This window comes from Diadema setosum, chromosome 10 (assembly GCF_964275005.1).
Source record: "Diadema setosum chromosome 10, eeDiaSeto1, whole genome shotgun sequence".
NCBI lineage: Eukaryota > Metazoa > Echinodermata > Echinoidea > Diadematoida > Diadematidae > Diadema > Diadema setosum.
This window is the reverse complement of record NC_092694.1, coordinates 6,403,504-6,419,959: the sequence shown is the minus strand read 5'-3', so window position 1 is coordinate 6,419,959 and position 16,456 is coordinate 6,403,504.

Below are 16,456 nucleotides of genomic sequence, written 5' to 3'. Positions count from 1 at the left end.
TAGCTCGACCACAAGATGCTATTAAATCACGCAGGCCTATGGTCGGATATTTTCCGCCTGCTCTGATGAGAAACACGTGTACAGGTTTATTTTGGAAAAGGTGTGACGGTGATTACCACGTACTGACCTACGTTAGCCGTTGGGTTTGTAGTAAATCGCTTTTACTTAACAGCCCAAAGTTTTGTAAAATCATAAACGACGAATACAATTGAAGGGGTCGGTGCAATATAGTACTAACCCACACAATAGTCATTTTGAGATAATCGCTGTTGAATCTTTGGAAAGTCCATACATTGTACATTAATAAAACACGAATGCATGCATTTTTACAATCTTATTGGTTTAATTCCAATATGATATTTTCACGGATGTTAGAGTGAAGGATAAGGATTATCAAAATGCATGTAACTCAATTTTTACAGAAGTGTGGGTTAGCACTATATTGCACCGACCCCTTCAATTATTCTCTGTAATATAGAAATGATAAATAAAATAGATAAATATCGTTCATAAAGCGCTTATTACAACGTTTCTAAGCGCTAAGCGTCTCATAATGGAGAAAATTAGAAAGGAGAAATTCAGTCATGAAGAAGATAAGATCTCTGAATAAAAATTTACGAGTCTGCACTAGCTTCTAAAGAATCAATGTTTCGAGGAATTTTCTGGATTTACCATATTTTGGGAGAAAAGATCATAGTAACACGGTAATGTTCGGATCAAACGTACGCAGGACTGACAATGAAATTTGAAAGTGAAAATGAAAGTGGCATACAGCTCTCTGTCCTAGCGTTCTCTTGTATTAAACATTTTTTTATACAATTTTCGTTCCATAGATTTTGTGTCATGTACCTCTTGATGATGTTTGCTGATCATGTTAATGTCATAATTTTCTACAAGATATCATTTTCAAACGAGATCTCAAGCAGTTGCTATGTAAGAGCATCAATAGACACAAAAAGAAACAATTTATGGTGAACCTTTCAAAGAGAACTGTCCTCGCCTACTTACCGAAAGAGAAAATAAAATACATCGTATGGCTTAATAGCTAAGAAAAGACAAAGAAATAGATAAGTAGATAGATAGATACAGGTAGATAGATAAATAGATATAGATAGATAATAGATAGATAGATAGATAGATGCATACATAAATGGATAGGTAAGTATTATAGATGAATAGCTGAATTAATGAATATTAAACACTTATATCTTTAGGAAGTCTGTGGGAACTTCCAACCTAAACGGCCATAATACTACTCCACGCGCCCAGATAAGTTTTTATGAAAGATCAACAGCGAGAGAGGGCGCTAGACTGCACAGGTTGAGTGTGACGATCGATGATTTCGAAATAGAATAATAATTATTGGCTTCTGCCGCAGCGGTTTTTCATCCAAGGAGCAGAATGACTTCTCAGCAGTCAATCCTAAGAAAGTTTAAAAGGCAAGAGAACATTATGATGAATTTTGAATATGCGGGTTATTTTTTCCTCTGCAAGAAATGGCTGTTACACAAAAGCGTGTAATGTAATTACAATTTCAATTATCATAAACATGCGAAGTTGGCCCATGACAGGGGCATGATGCACGGCTGTCTCTGTCAAGCATGGGCGTAAATCCCGGGGGGGATGGGGGGGATATATCCCCCCCTGAAATGGAGGAGGGGGGGATGGCCTGTACAATCATCCCCCCCCCCCTGAATTTTGAAAAAAAAAATGGAGGAAGCAGAAATGTGATTGTATCAATTTTGGCATATTGCGTGACGTTTGTACGCCGGCCTCCAGACAGGTAACAGAGCTGAACAGTATTCTATCTTGTAGGAAAATGTATACATAATTTTCTCAAGCGCTCGCTCGCTTCGCTCGCTCGCGAAGAAAGTAACATCGACATAACCGTCGGCCTTATGCCAAAAGGGCCTTAACACCATAGACTTTGTACACTATTAGTGCCCTTTTGGCATGAGGCCGACGATACTGTACAATGTAAGGTATGGCTCAGACGTTGACAACGTCACATAGTATAGGCCTACATGTAAACATGCTATGACGCGAGTAACTTGGGACCATCTGCAAAATATGTACGAAAACAAACAAACAAACAATAAAAAAAAAAAAAACTATATCGCCATAATTGAACCCCTTCCATTTCCTGAATCATTCCTGAGAAACGACAGTGACTGGTGACTCAGTCAGGATACATCTATGGGCATACCCAGGGAAGATCAGGGGCGTCGAATCTATCTCCGGGGGGGGGGGGGGGGGGGGCAAAGGGGCATCTGCCCGCCCCTACGGAAGTGTTTAGGCAGACAAATCATTTATCCCCAAGCAATTCCCGAGATGAGGACAAATCTCGAACCTTATTAATGGAAAATTGTCCAAATATCGCCAGAACTATGCACCAGATAGTTGTATTGCAATCTTAAAACATGCAAAAGCTCCGCTATAAGGATCCCTTTCGATAGACTTTGTACACTTTTGAGATTGACGTATATTTCCCTAATTTATCAAAGAGTGTGCAGCAGATCTTTCACTTAACAAAAGCACCCTCATATGCAGAGGCTTCCGATGGGGGGGGGGGGGGGAATGGTTCCCCCATAAATGTGGGACAAACAAAGCGAAAATATAGCCACAAACGGCAGTTTTTGGAGTGTAAAATGTTCAAAATTTTAAAGCTCGCTCGCTCCGCTCGCTCGCATTTAATCGCTATGCCATTCTCCTGATGTTGCTGCCAGTGACTGACAGCAGTTTTCGCCAGATGCGCCCCCCCCCCTTAATTTCCAAAGCGAAATGATAGCTACAAACGGCAATTTTTGGACTTTGAAATGTCAAAATTTGAAGCTCGCTCGTTTTGCTCGCTCGCATTTAATCATTATACCATTCTCCTGATGTTGCAGCCAGTAATTGCCAGCAGTTTTCGCCAGATGCGCCCCCCTTAATTTCCCAAGCGAAAAATATAGCTACAAACGGCAGTTTTTGGACTTTAAAATGTCAAAATTTTGAAGCTCGCTCGCTTCGCTCGCTCGCATTTAATCACGCCATTCTCCTGATGTTGCTGCTAGTAATTGCCAGTAGTTTTCGCCCGGTGCGCCTCCTTAATTTCCAAAGCGAAAAAATACAGCCACAAACGACAGTTTGGGGGACTGTAAAATGTCAAAATTTTCAAGCTCACTCGCATTTAATCATTATGCCATTCTCCTGATGTTGCTGCCAGTAACTGTCAGCAGTTTTCACCTGGTGCGCCCCCCTTGATATCCAAAGCGAAATAATACAGCCACAAAGGACAGTTTTTGGGACTGTAAAATATCAAAATTTTCAAGCTCACTCGCCTCGCTCGCTCGCATTTAATCGTTATGCCATTCTCCTGATGTTGCTGCCAATAATTGCCGGCAGTTGGCCCGGCGTGCCCCCCCCCCCCTTAATTTCCAAAGCGAAAAAATACAGCCACAAACGGCACTTTGGGGACTGTAAAATGTCAAAATTTTCAAACTCGCTCGCTTCGCTTGCTCGCATTCAATCGTTATGCCATTCTCCTGATGTTGCATACTGCCAGTAATTGCCAGCACTTGTGCCCGGTGCGCCCCCTTAATTTCCAAAGCGAAAAATATAGCTACAAACGACAGTTTTGGGACTGTAAAAAGTCAAAATTTTCAAGCTCACTCGCTTCGCTCGCTCGCATTCAATCGTTATGCCATTCCCCTGATGTTGCTGCCAGTAATTGCCAGCAGTTGGCCCGGTGCGCCCCCCCCCCTTAATTTTCAAAGCGAAAAAATACAGCCACAAACGGCACTTTGGGGACTGTAAAATGTCAAAATTTTCAAACTCGCTCGCTTCGCTTGCTCGCATTCAATCGTTATGCCACTCTCCTGATGTTGCATGCTGCCAGTAATTGCCAGCAGTTGTGCCCGGTGCGCCCCCCCCCCTTAATTTCCAAAGCGAAGAATATAGCTACAAACGACAGTTTTGGGACTGTAAAAAGTCAACATTTTCAAGCTCACTCGCTTCACTCGCTCGCATTTAATCGTTATGCCATTCCCCTGATGTTGCTGCCAGGAACTGCCAGCAGTTGCGCCCGGTGCGCCCCCATTAATTTCCAAACGAAAAAATGCAGCCAAAAACGGCAGTTTTTGGACTGTAAAATGTCAAGATTTTCAAGCTCGCTTGCTTCACTCGCTCGCATTCAATTGTTATGCCATTCTCCTGATGTTGATGCCAGTAATTGCCAGCAGTTGCACCCGGTGCGCCCCCCTTAATTTCCAAAGCAAAAAAATACAGCCACAAACGGCAGTTTTTGGACTGTAAAACCTGGTAAAATGCCGAAATTTTCAAGCTCGCTCGCATTTAATCTCTACACCATTCCCCTGATGTTGCTGCCAGTGATTGACAGCAGTTGCGCCCGATGTGGCGCCCGGTGCGGCACCCCTTAATTCCCAAAGCGAAGAAGTATATCTACAAGCGGCAGTTTTTAGACTGTAAAAGTATTATGTCAAAATTTTCAAGCTCGCTCCCTCCGCTCGCTCGCATTTAATCGCTATGCCATTCTCCTGATGTTGCTGCCAGTGATTGACAGCAGTTGCGCCGGTGTGCCCCCCCCCCCCCCCTTAGTTTCCAAAGCGAAGAATATAGCTACAAACGGCAGTTTTTGGACAGTAAAATGTCAAAATTTTCAATGTAAAAAGATTTCACCGTGGGAGGGGGAAACCCCCGTACCATACCCTCCCCCCTTGCTTGCTTCGCTCCCTCACGATCTCATAACCGCTCCCCCTAAGATCAAATCCTGTCTACGCCGGTGAAAGACCCCACTATTTTGTAAGCCTTCGCAGTGATGTCGCACAGGCGGAGCAAGAGCTGAAATACCACGATTTAGTCATTCAATAATATATTGTGAATATTTCATTTTCTATTGGGTTTTTTTAAGAAAAAAAACACACAAATTTCACCAAACGTGTGCACCAGATCGCTGAATGTCAGGTCTTAAAAATGCAAAATCTTCCTCATGTGGGAGAGGGATATACCCCCCCCCCATACACACCCTCCCCCCGTTCGGTCGCTCCGCTCCCTCTCACAGATATTTCAAAAACAAACTGATTTTCTGCCGCAAGTCATCTGACAAGCAAAAAAAAAAAAGCAACAAGAAGAACAAAAAGTCTTCATATTTTTGCTGCCATTCTCCTCCCACTTTATATTTCTGCAAAAGAGTGGGACATCCGATCCCTGTAAAGTGTGTGTGTGTGGGGGGGGGGGCACAAAGCTCCCCCCCCCCCCCCCCCCCCCCCCAAGGCTGCGCCGGTCCGGTTATGGGCTTGTGATCGTGGTGATGGTGACCATCCCCCCCACTCCTCAGTACGGATTTACGCCGTTGCTGTCAAGGAGTTTGATATGTGTTGTTTTTTTTTTATATAATTTTGACGCCTAAATAGATCCTTGTCATTTGATTGGTTGTTTGACATTGATTATTCGTCCCGTTTCACTAAGACGTCATCACCCGTGCAATTGGATCCGAGAGCTCGGCACAAAACGCTTGCGTTTGCGGTGTGTAAGCGAGACAGCGCGCTAGCGTAAAAGGTGCTCAGTGAGCACTCTCTCAATGTCTGACCCGCACATTCTCTCTTGTTTCTATATAAATTTATGAACCATCAAAAATGAAAGAGGTCTATTGTAGGGTGTTATGTGAAACAAATATTAAATGTTTTTTTATTCGTGCAAGGGACAGAATATTTAATTCGGTGAAAGATGAAATTATTGACCCTTTCAACTCGGCTGCGCCTCGTTGAATGGATCATTTCATCTCTCACCTCATGAAATATTCTGTCCATTGCACTCATAAACATTCATTATTTGTATACTATTAAATATCACGTGACATGCTCTTGGCCAATCACAATTCGATCTCATTCTTAGGTTTTGTATACTAGTAAGCGGCACTAGCACGCACATAGTACGCGCATGCAAACCTCAAATAGGCGCAGCTTGAACTCCCAAGTTCATTTATCCGGCCTGGCGTACCTGCCAAAATATCAAAAATCCTGTATATGGAGGTTGGGGGGGGGGGAGGGGGGGAGGGGGGGAGGGGGGGGGGGGGAGGGGGGGCTTTATTTTTGTTTTAAAAAATAAGAATAGAAAAAGAAAGGGCGCGGGCATCCCCCCCCCTTAATTTTTTGGCACCAGAAAATTGCGCGGCAGATTATTTATCTTTTTTTTTTTGGGGGGGGGGGGGGGCTTGTCAGCCGAAAAAAAAAAATCGCTGAAGCGTTTTTTTTTTTTTATTTATTCATTTACTTGTCAGCCGATAAAACCCGGAAGTGGCACCAGAATTTTTTTAAGCGCCTCCCCCCCCCCCCGTGTGTTACGGAATTTCTCGATCCGCCCCTGAAAGATTTGAAGAAATACGTCGTGTTCAGCAGAATTAAGCCGCACGCAGAACCAAGCTCTGCGTTGCAAATTTAACTGTATGTACAGACCGTGTGTAGTGTGACCGTGTACATTCGCTACGAGTGCACGCAGTAGGCCTACACTAGTAATCACAAAAAAAAATACTCTTGTGTAACTTAAAAAAAAAAATACTCTTGTGTAACTAAAAAAAAAAAAAAAAAAAAACATCAAATGGACGAGATAGTCGTAGATACGAGCCTTAATTTCAGACTTGATATAGATTCCCCTTTAGCTTTCTGGCAAATTGAAATGAAGTCGCAAGTACGTTTGTCTCATAACATGAAAATGCAATACCGTATTCATCACCTCCATACCATAAGACTTTTTACAATAATTATAACTTAAAGAATAATGAATTAAGTAAAACGCAACTTCAGAGTGTGAAAGTATCTAACTTATTACCTTCACTACATCTTGCAGAAACCCTCATTTGATTTGCTCTATTGATCATGGAGAAAGAAGGATCTTTGTAAAACATATTATTATTCTAATATTACTCTAATAATGCTATACAAGGATCCCTCTATGTCAAAATATTCTGCTCTATACTTGACATTGTGGTGAAGATTGTTGCGCCAGTTGCTATGGTATTAATCCAAATACCTTTATTGACAATCGTGGCCGACATCGTAGCAGCCAACGAAGTTAGAATTTATAGCTCAAGTAGCTGGAGGGAAGAGGTTTATTGACGTACCAGTGCCAAGATGAGTTTATTGAGTTTTCATTTCGTTTATGGTTTTTCTGCGTTCCAGATAATTATCGTCTTTTATCACTTTGGAAATATCAATAACAAAATAATATTCAAATAATATTGGCTGCAGTAAAACGTGCCATTTATTTTACTGTCATATAATTGAAAGCTGACCTCCACTGAGGTATTTGCAACGCTTCCCGCGAACAGAACTATAGAAAGCGTATAACCTGTCGGCGCTGTTGTTTAAATGTCTATTGTATGCCTTTGCGGTAAGAACATAATACATAAAGACAGTCGTCAGTTGTATAATAGGGAGCTTTAGATTTTGACGCGCGGACGTTTGAGCCGACGCTTGCGCTGGACGTTCTCCTCTCCCTGCGTCGTGTGGAAAAGTAGCTTTAAATTACGCTGGGACGCAACGTATAAAAAATAAGATCGCGCCCCCATATGATCAGTGCATGAAGAAGCTCTCTACGTCGCAAACTGTGCGGACGTGAAAATAGCCCAGTACGCGTAGTGATAAACTCAGGCGACGCAAGCTAAAAAGAGATTGACTTTACGCGCGCTACTGCGCACGCTCAGAACATGTTTTTTGTTGTTGTTTTTTTTCCTTTGAACGTCCGCGCGTCTAAAATCTAAAGCTCCCTAATATCATGAAACACGTTTTGATATTTTCATGTTCAAAAGCTGTCAAACCTTTCAAATCTATGACAGATTGGTGATATTGGAATGAATAGTTTTCTGATTTGTTTTTATTCTCCCTCCCTGTCACATTGTTTTTCCTCTCCTTGTTTTTCACATCCAGTGCCTTTTAGATCAAATTTAAAGACTTTAAATAATGTATACAATGATAATAATCATATCGTTATATCTTTATTGATTTTGTAAATATGCATGACAATGGCCACGAAAGAAAAGTGACATTCTTGCAAATTGTTCACCAATCTCTTTATCTTTGCTTGCAAAGATGTTCATACAGGCACAAACCATTTTCATTGTTAAGGCCCTAGCTGTCACATCTTTCCGGGCAAGTTACGCGGCTTGTTGCGTGTATGGATTTTCCAGCACGCAGGGTAATTTTTGCGGGCGGACAAGGATTTGGGCGAGTTTCGCTTGCGTCTTACCTGCAGGACGTCTTACCTGCCACTTACGTTCTACTCACGTTGTAGTTGCGGGCAAGTTGCGTGGGAGTTGCCTGCGAGGTGTTCCCGCTACGGCCCTTCTACTGGTGTTCTGCGTGGACATCTGCGGGCAATCCCCGCGACTCACCCCTTAAAGGTTTGAGCATGCTCTAGGGCAAGTGATACATTTCCGGGCAAGCCTTGCTTGTGACGTGTGGGGAACAATTTTTGCTACCCGGAGGTCCCCGCTGAGTCCCCCCAAGTTTTTAAGCATGCTCAAAGCTTTTTCCGGGTGACTCTTCTTCTTCATCTTCTTCTTCTGTAGAAGTGCATCCTTCATAGTTGAAGATCAGCGCACTGCAGAGTGGTATGCATGCCGTCATGGCACTTTGAGAGACCGGGCCCTCAAGGGCCGATCATTATGTACATATACTGAACAATACATTGTGCAGTAATAATCAATTATGTAGGGCCTACATGTGAAGTGCTGCTAAAAATCATCGGCATGACTGGATACTAGATGAGGGCTTCCCTCAATGCCTTGTTAAAGACATCGAGTAATGGGAAGATTGCAGGATCCTTCTTTAGGTTGTTCCATTCTCTGCAGGTGCTGGGAAGGAAGGATGAAGAGAAAACTTGTGAGTTGGAGTGTGGGATCCAGAATCGACTAGCATGGCCTCTGGTATTTGCCGTCAATGGTGTGAGGTGGTCCTTCAAATCAATATCAACTATAGGTTGAACCGTATCTTGTAGAGCATTGCCAGCCGACTGTGCCGACATCTGCTCTGTAGTGTAGGCCAATGAAGATCATTTAGCATGGCGCTGACACTTGATTGGCGGTCATAGTTGTTCATGACATATCTTGCACTATTCCGCTGAGCCTGCTCAACTTTCTTGATGTTTCGTTGTGTGTGTGGATCCCATGCTACGGCTGCATGTTCTACTGTGGGTCGTATGTAGGTCTTGTATGTTGGGGTTTTTTTTTATCTTACGAGGACACCTTCTGAAATTACGCTGAAGAAAAGCTCGAGTGGAGTTAGCTCTCTTGGAAATTATGTCAACGTGGTTGTTGAAGTTAAGGTTGTTGCTGATGTGTAACCCTAAGATATATGGCAGTTGCAGCTTCTGCACGAAGTACTCCATGAACAGGTATAGTAGTGACGTGCTTGCGTTTCTTGGTCATGTGAGGGGGTTGGCTTGGTGTGGTGTGTTGATGGATGATGTGTGGTAAGGCACGTGGGTCCCCACAGGTCTCGCACTGGACTAGGGCACACAACACATCAGGACACACCAGCTTCCGTTGGACGTCATGCCTCTGTTAACAGCAAGCAGAGGGGTCACTTTATTAAAGTGTACCAGCTGTATCAACTGTATTACATAACTCAATATCAACGATCCACACAAGCTGATTAATAACATAAGTACCATAAAGCAGGCACAATATTGAAATACGTCCCAACTTTGAGTCTTCACGTCCTTCAGAACCTCCAACGCTAAGGATCGAACTGCAATGTATTATGAGCATTAAATGATATGTCAGACGTAACTGACTACCTGTGGTACCTCACACAAGTGTATCCTGGCTTATATAATCCAATGCTATTTATATTCATGCACATTTAAAACAACTGGAATTCTTGAAAAGGAAAGAACAATGCTCATCTGTGACACTTCTATCAAACTTCTTCTTTACCGAGGCCTCTACATAACACAAATGTCACTGTACACTACGTAAGCACATCACTAACCCACTCGTTCTACGTAGCCTACAGTTAACCGAACTCACATCGCTTTTTACACCGAGACCCTCATACTACCTAAGTGATCTGTAACACTATAACTATGTATAACCTTCGAAAACATTACGAGACATCAAGTAATGCGATACAAGGATTCCCTTTTTCAATCAAAACCTCGGCTGAATTACAATACAACCCATATGTACAGCATTGTGCCTGTAGTGTGCCTACACTACACATCTTTCTGGTTAAACTTCAATCCGTCGCTGTCACCACGAACTGGCATTTTAGCGCTCTAGCGCACGAACGTTGATTTCGAGTAAATCGCGTTTGAAGTTTTCATGTTTTTAAACTTTATGTTTGAATGCGTTAATGGAATAAGATTACACTGAATTTGATATGTAGTCAATCTACATGACTCAGGCTTTCTATTGGAGTATTCTTTTATGATCAATCATCAAGAATTTCGTCAGAATTAGCTTCCATACAAAAATGTCAGTTCGTGGTGACGAAAGAAATCGTTTTCCCGCTGTGCGCAGTCACCACGAAGTGACATATTCAGTGTTGCGTACGCATTGTCAATGGAGTATCCAGCACAAATCATAAGAAATCGGGCAATCGTTTGTTTGTTCATATTTCTATACTTGAACTTATTGAAAATATTTCACTATTAATTAATAAGAATAAACAGCACACAAGCTTTCCATGGATGTGAATCGTGCTGAAATATCAGTTCTCAGTACGCCAATATGGGCTTCCAAACAAAAATGTCAGTTCGTGGTGACGAAAGAAATCGTTTTCCCGCTGTGCGCAGTCACCACGAAGTGACATATTCAGTGTTGCGTACGCATTGTCAATGGAGTATCCAGCACAAATCATAAGAAATCGGGCAATCGTTTGTTTGTTCATATTTCTATACTTGAACTTATTGAAAATATTTCACTATTAATGAATGAGAATAAACAGCACACAAGCTTTCCATGGATATGAATCGTGCTGAAATATCAGTTCTCAGTACGCCAATATGGGCTTCCAAACAAAAATGTCATTTTGTGAAAACTTCACTACACAGTCCGAAGTTTTGACAAAGAGACATATACAATGCACATTCTCACATTATAACACAGGGTGTACACAGACATTATGGGTACACACAGACAAACACACACACTCACAACCCCCCCCCCCCTACACACACAACACACATACATACCCACAGAAGCTCACACAGCTAATATGCAGAATGACATATTCAGCCATCTCGACTACAACAAAACAAAAAAACCCGTGATTTTTCGGTGATCTTCGGGCGCTCACCATCTCCCCCCCCCCCCACGCGTCATACTATGAAAAAAAAAGCAAAACAAAACAAAAACAAACAAACCAAAAAGGTTTGGGGGAGGAGTCGAGGCACTAAAAATGGTCAAAAATGGTCTGAAAAATAAAAACAAATTTGGGTCGGGCCTGGTCACAATAAAGAAATGTGTGACACATTTACATGTGAGCGAAACACTCTTCTGGTACAATACAACCATATGAGAATGCTGATCATCATTCCAAAGGTAAACAAGTATGCAAATTATTGAAAAAAAATTATGACATTTTCATCAACATCCAAATTGGTTTTATTTCATAACACTGGCTCTAGTATTTCATTAAAAGAATTCAACAGCATATGTTCGCTTTATTGTTGAATATTTCTAAGATTTGATTAAAGAGATGAATGTGATTGGTTAGCTGTACCAAGTTGTTAAAAAGGAAAAAAAAAAAAGATCAGTTTCTGAAACCGAATTATTAAACGGAAGCTATCACTATATCAAATGGAATTTACGAATAACTATCTCCATATCTACAAACCATCCCCATGAGGTTTCATCAAACTCCAACAACCATATCCCGCAGAAGTATGATGAAATTCGTTGCTTTCACTTCTTGAAGCACCTAACAAACTTTTTGAAGTGAAAGTTTCGGGGCTCCATGATTATTTACACAGCACCAGGGACAGTGAAAGCATACTAGAGCTACACATCTAACAAATTTGAGAGACTACAAAAATATAGTAAACAATGTTCTTACGACTTTAAACAGCATATCACCTGTTACACACTCCCAAGACTCCGGCACATAGAATTGGGAAATGTTTCATGCTGAGCTCACATCACGATTATTATGAAATAAAATGGATATATTAATACATAATTGTTCAGCTTTTTGAATGGAAGAGTGAGTCGTTGCACTGCATTGCTACTTCCATCAGGAGAAAAGTCTGTCTCACCCCACACAACTGTTAGAAGCGCCTAGTTACTCCCACTGAAACAGATTTGACCTCATAAGTAGGCACCTATTTTCACTCAAAATGCACAAAACAACATCAGGTAAATTTAATTCTGTGCTTGCCACTGTAAAATTGACACATTTTTGTGTCTGGAGATGAGTACTTTGCTCACACCTTTCCTTTTGTGATGAATTCTGAAATCATGGAATAGAACCAATGTTACTACAATGCAGGTGATTCATGATGGCTATGCAATGGGATAGGTCCATGTATAGTCAAGGGGGCTTGTTTTACTCTTGTTTGCCTCCACCTCTATAGGGTGGTCTGCTGCTGCCCATCCCTTGGTTCCGCAACCCCTGCAATCATGCAATTGCCTTACAAGGTACTTAGGGGTCACTGGGTGATCTTGCCATAGAGACAGGGTGAAGACATGGGGACTCGTGTCTTGCTTGAGCACTCCTAATACAGAAGATCCAATGCCCAACCTTACCTGTCCAGCAACCATCCACAGAGCTATCTGACAATAGGCATGCTGACATTGTTGCCTAAATGCAGCCATAATTTGATTTGATTTGATTTGATTTATTCACAAAATTCATATACATACATTATTCACAAATATGTACATAGTTTTTACATGAAATATGTTATTATACATTTTGTGTGGATCGTCATAAGCTATGAAAAGCTTGACTGGGACGTCCAGTATGGACAAGGTGCACATAATGTACATAAACATCATACAATAAAAATGCATTATACGCATTCAATTGATTCATAGATAGGGAAATGAGAGAAGGAGAGAGAAAGAAAGAAAAAAGGAGAGGGAGAAAGAAGGAGAGGGATACTCTACATCATGGTGGTTAAAGGTATACAAGATCACAATCTGGTAACAACTAACATAGGTGAAAGGCTTCACTGTTCTCGAGGTATATGGGTTTTACCGCCAGTTTTCTCGGAGTGAATGTATCTGCATATGATGTCAAGGGAGCCTTTGAGATCTGTAAGGTGCTGCCTCATTCTCATCAATGCCTCTGAAATCCCACAAGCCAACCTAGATTTCCCTCCCATCACTTGAAAGCTTTGACCCCCCAAACTGGTGGTGCAGATGCTGGTCTGATGCCGTCTCTGATACCACCTAAGTTACCTACAATACTGTCTCTGGCCTGGCAACAAAGCCAAAGGGCTTCAACGGGTGGTAAAGCAAATTTTCATGTCTTCATCCTGTTTCTATGGCAAATGATTACCCTCTGACCCCTGAGGAAGTGCTGAACATCATCAGATGTGGTTGCAATTAAGGCAATTGCAGGACTGATATTTATGCATCTTTTGCCTGAGAATCCTGCAAATTTGGGGCTGATGTCGCCTGCTGCCAAACATCAAATTAAAGAGATCTTTGTAGACAATAAAAAGGACAGTTTTAGTTTTAAGACAAGAATGAATGACCTCATGATGTCAAAGTATATAAATCAACACCTGAGAACTGAGAGAGAATTGAAAAAGGTACCTCACATTGCTCGGTGGTTGATGTTTAATTGATTTGATTTGATTTTATTTTATTGTTCCACATCTCAAAACATCAAACATGATACGATCGATTGAACATAAGATTGAACATAGCTTCGTGATTACAAAGAATACAAGAGAAGACAATTTAACAAACATGAATGTGGGGACCTACTAAAAAGCAAAGCTTGTAATGTATAGGTCCCTGTATAGATGAAAGTGTTGGTCTTCTTTAAACAACCTAGTAACGAAAACTATGAAAGGAAGGAAAGGGACGTAAAAGATAAGAGAGCAAAAAGAGCAAGAGAAAGGAATAAAATATACGAAAGCATAGCGAAATACAAAGTAGCCACCTGAGTTGCGTTTACAAGACTCCTTGTCACCCGAGCAACACAGTTACGTAAATGTAAGAATGCGCAAAAATGCACATGATACATAATGATTCATTAATTCAGGAATAGCCTTGACATAAATGACTCAGTAAAAAGAACGAAAAGCAAACCTGGAATACATAATAAGCAACGAATCTGATAAAGAAGAGGGAGTTCAAATAAAATTGCATGATTTGTTATTAGATATAAGCCTACACAAGTAAAGGGATTTTTTAGTTTACGTTTAAAACAATTCAGTGACAACGATTCAGTAATGTCGGAGTGAAGGCTATTCCAGAATGTCGGACCTGTATGTACTATTGTTTGCAGTTCTCACGGGAGAAAAGTGAAATGAATTTTCCTGTCTTGTAGGGTAGGAATGTATAACTTTATTTTTTACAAACATGGGAGTGAAAGCATAAGGTAATTTAGTTAACTGGAACATAAATATCCCAATGGAGTAAGAATATATATAAAAAATCTTTAAGAGGTTATTACTTTTGAACAGTGGGCTTGTCGGTGCTAAATAATTGGTACAATTGATAATCCTTATAGCTCGTTTTTGTATTCTGAAGATAGACTCCAGGCGTATTTTGAAACAATTCCTCCAGGCCAGTATACTATAATGAATAATGAATATTAATGAATAGTTTGTACGGTATTGCGTTAGGACTGTTTCGTTTATGCCTTCACCGGTTTTTGTTGTTGTTTTAATTCAAGAAGAATATCAAGTTTGCTCGATAATATCAAGGCGGTACTCCTGAATTATATCATATCGCAGTGATGGAGGTTATGATCCATTTCAAACTCGCCTCAGGACCCCCCCCCCCCCAAACTCCTTGCTGAAAAAAGCTACATCGTAAAGGGTTTTTAGTTTTGTCATTTAATATCCGATGTGTTTTTGTCAGCAGCCATGTATCTCTGCATTACTGTATAGGATTTTCTGTACCCTATTAATAATGGTTTTAGGGGAATGCATATTAGAAGCTTTGCTTTCTAGCTTCCCCTCCATTTTTAACATTATTTGATAAATACCATGCATCTCAGCATCTTAATATATTGTGTATGACATTTTTATATTCAACCTGCATGTAGAACATGATGGTATTGATTTTTTGCGTGATGTTAAGTGCACTTTTATTCTTTCAATGTCTTTGTTGAAACAAAATAAAAAATATGAAATTGCGTTAAACATCGTAAGGCTTATGAATATTAAATGCTCAAAACTTCATTCATAACTGAGTATCTGAATATAAGAAAGACCCAAGTCCATGGAAGACCATTTCGAGTAAACTTCAAAAAACTTCATATCTTTTTTATTTGTCCAATAATATTATATTCAACTGTGATGGGAAGGTAACATTGTATATACAAATTAGAACATATTATACTACCTTTGTATTATGACAATTAACATTTACATTATTGTGGAGAGGCCATTTTGTGTGATGTACTTGGGTCGTTATTTGAATCATATACATGATATTCTGCTATAGAGATGAGAGAAGGATGAGAGAGGGAGCTATGATATGAATGTAAGAATGACCCAAGTCCTTCATTCTTACATTCATACTCATTCATTTCAGGTACTTCCGGGGATAATTAGGATTTATCAAATATACACAAGATGAGTCCATGCATAAGCTACAATTTGCTATGTCAAACTGAATTTGGCCAAAAATTGGACTTGGGTCGTTCTTATATTCAGGTCTTCAATTCCTAGCAAGAATCCTAATCTATTTGCTAAATTAGGACTTTTGCATTACAAAAGAATAATTTTTTGTTCAGAACATTCTTCAGATATATGATCAGCACTAAATGTTAATAAACGATGTAGCTGCATGTCAGAAAAAACAAACAAACAGCAAATTGGTTTTCTATTTCCACAAATACTTTTGCTATACATCTTATACAGGAGAATAAGAGTGGCGACCATTTTGAATTTTAGAATTTAAAAGAATAAAAATACATGTAGGCCGTCTATATTGTAAGTGGCACCCAATATATTTCTATTGCACACGCAACACATTATAATAGCGTAGGTACGGGACTGGAAATACAGTAAATTCATTTTATACTTCCATGCATATTTTTGCCATTCATATTGTACATGAGCATAGGAATGGCGGCCATTTTGAATTGAAAATGAGCTTTAAATACTAAATGAACCCTATGCAATGGAAATTCTCTTGCAAATGCAGATGGAGTAACTCTAGGGACATACAGTGTAACTGTACAAAGTTTAGTGGAATAATTGGTCATAGAATGCATATTATTGTGATTATCCCGGCCAAATTAGCATATTTGGCAGCCATTTTGCATTTTGC